The 2,500-nt window shown below is 51.0% G+C and overlaps 1 non-coding gene across 1 annotated transcript; it reads left to right on the top strand.

Moving 5' to 3' along the window:
* The first annotated feature begins 1,999 nt into the window (after window positions 1-1,999).
* Window positions 2,000-2,154, top strand: LOC143350622 (5.8S ribosomal RNA). Its single transcript, XR_013081183.1, has one exon. It is a non-coding gene; the product is annotated as a 5.8S ribosomal RNA (ribosomal RNA).
* Window positions 2,155-2,500: the final 346 nt, after the last annotated feature.

Here is a 2,500-nt window from a genome sequence, read left to right as displayed (position 1 = left end):
ATGAATGTTATACATACTCACGGATAGCCTGAGGCGAATAATCGCAAACGACGACGCGTCGATTGTGCGGCCATCGTTGCTCGCGCGACTAACGACGATCAGCCGAAACGGCTGTAGTTTATCGCATCGATTTCATCGAGCAACCGATGGACGCTGCCGCGTTCGTTCGTAAATGAATGTTATACATACTCACGGATAGCCTGAGGCGAATAATCGCAAACGACGACGCGTCGATTGTGCGGCCATCGTTGCTCGCGCGACTAACGACGATCAGCCGAAACGGCTGTAGTTTATCGCATCGATTTCATCGAGCAACCGATGGACGCTGCCGCGTTCGTTCGTAAATGAATGTTATACATACTCACGGATAGCCTGAGGCGAATAATCGCAAACGACGACGCGTCGATTGTGCGGCCATCGTTGCTCGCGCGACTAACGACGATCAGCCGAGACGGCTGTAGTTTATCGCATCGATTTCATCGAGCAACCGGTGGACGCTGCCGCGTTCGTTCGTAAATGAATATTATACATACTCACGGATAGCCTGAGGCGAATGATCGCAAACGACGACGCGTCGATTTTGCGGCCATCGTTGCTCGCGCGACTAACGACGACCAGCCGAGAAGGCTGTAGTTTATCGCATCGATTTCATCGAGCAACCGATGGGCGCTGCCGCGTTCGTTCGTATATGAATATTATACATACTCACGGATAGCCAGAGGCGAATAATCGCAAACGACGACGCGTCGATTTTGCGGCCATCGTTGCTCGCGCGACTAACGACGACCAGCCGCAACGGCTGTAGTTTATCGCATCGATTTCATCGAGCAACCGATGGACGCTGCCGCGTTCGTTCGTAAATGAATAATATACATACTCATGGCTAACTTGAGGCGAATAATCGCAAACGACGACGCGTCGATTTTGCGGCCATCGTTGCTCGCGCGACTAACGACGACCAGCCGAAACGGCTGTAGTTTATCGCATCGATTTCATCGAGCAACCGATGGACGCTGCCGCGTTCGTTCGTAAATGAATAATATACATACTCATGGCTAACTTGAGGCGAATAATCGCAAACGACGACGCGTCGATTTTGCGGCCATCGTTGCTCGCGCGACTAACGACGACCAGCCGAAACGGCTGTAGTTTATCGCATCGATTTCATCGAGCAACCGATGGACGCTGCCGCGTTCGTTCGTAAATGAATAATATACATACTCATGGCTAACTTGAGGCGAATAATCGCAAACGACGACGCGTCGATTTTGCGGCCATCGTTGCTCGCGCGACTAACGACGACCAGCCGCAACGGCTGTAGTTTATCGCATCGATTTCATCGAGCAACCGATGGACGCTGCCGCGTTCGTTCGTAAATGAATAATATACATACTCATGGCTAACTTGAGGCGAATAATCGCAAACGACGACGCGTCGATTTTGCGGCCATCGTTGCTCGCGCGACTAACGACGACCAGCCGAAACGGCTGTAGTTTATCGCATCGATTTCATCGAGCAACCGATGGACGCTGCCGCGTTCGTTCGTAAATGAATAATATACATACTCATGGCTAACGTGAGGCGAATAATCCCAAACGACGACGCGTCGATTGTGCGGCCATCTGTTGCTCGCGCGACTAACGACGACCAGCCGAGAAGGCTGTAGTTTATCGCATCGATTTCATCGAGCAACCGATGGGCGCTGCCGCGTGCGTTCGCCCGATTGCGCGTGAAGTTACTGTTCGGAACCAAGAATATACGGGTGTATTATACCCGTTGGTCGCAGCCACGCGCAAAGGCTTTTGAATGTACTGTACGCCCGGCCGTCGAACGATGGTTTTCCGTCATTCAGGAAACAAAAAGAAACTTTTGTCGTCGATATGGCGCGTTCAATCCTCCGTCGATACGCTGGTCGGAGGTGCGAACATCGAATATTTTTAAAGCAAAGAACAAGGAGCATTTTTAAATACAAAGAGAAAAATTGTAAATTGTATATGATTACCCTGAACGGTGGATCACTTGGCTCGTGGGTCGATGAAGAACGCAGCTAATTGCGCGTCAACGTGTGAACTGCAGGACACATGAACATCGACATTTCGAACGCACATTGCGGTCCACGGATAAAATTCCTGGACCACGCCTGGCTGAGGGTCGTTCACTTGTCCTAAAACTGCTTGCGTTGTTCTCAGATTCCCTAACCCCGCCGTCGTTTACCTCTCCTTTCGGGGAGATGGCGAAGAACGTTTCGGAGCCGGGTCGATGAAGAGAAAGGTATCAACGTACGAGCGAGAATTTGGGTATTTCGTTGGCGTTTGTCGCTGGACGTACGAAAAAGAATAAATATTATATATTATTGGCAAGTTTGCGCACCCCTTGCGTGGTGAGGCAGAGATCAGTCTGGACTCGCGCGAGTGTTTTACGGCGTCGTGCGTCGTGTTGTCTGGAGTATCATCACGACCGCCCGTTAAAGCACCGCTCCTACGATTTCTGACTTTGACGG

The sequence above is a fragment of the Colletes latitarsis genome, unplaced genomic scaffold, assembly GCF_051014445.1.
Source record: "Colletes latitarsis isolate SP2378_abdomen unplaced genomic scaffold, iyColLati1 scaffold0007, whole genome shotgun sequence".
NCBI classification, from domain to species: domain Eukaryota; kingdom Metazoa; phylum Arthropoda; class Insecta; order Hymenoptera; family Colletidae; genus Colletes; species Colletes latitarsis.
The sequence above is the reverse complement of the archived record's forward strand: the minus strand, read 5'-3'. Positions and strand labels throughout refer to the sequence as shown.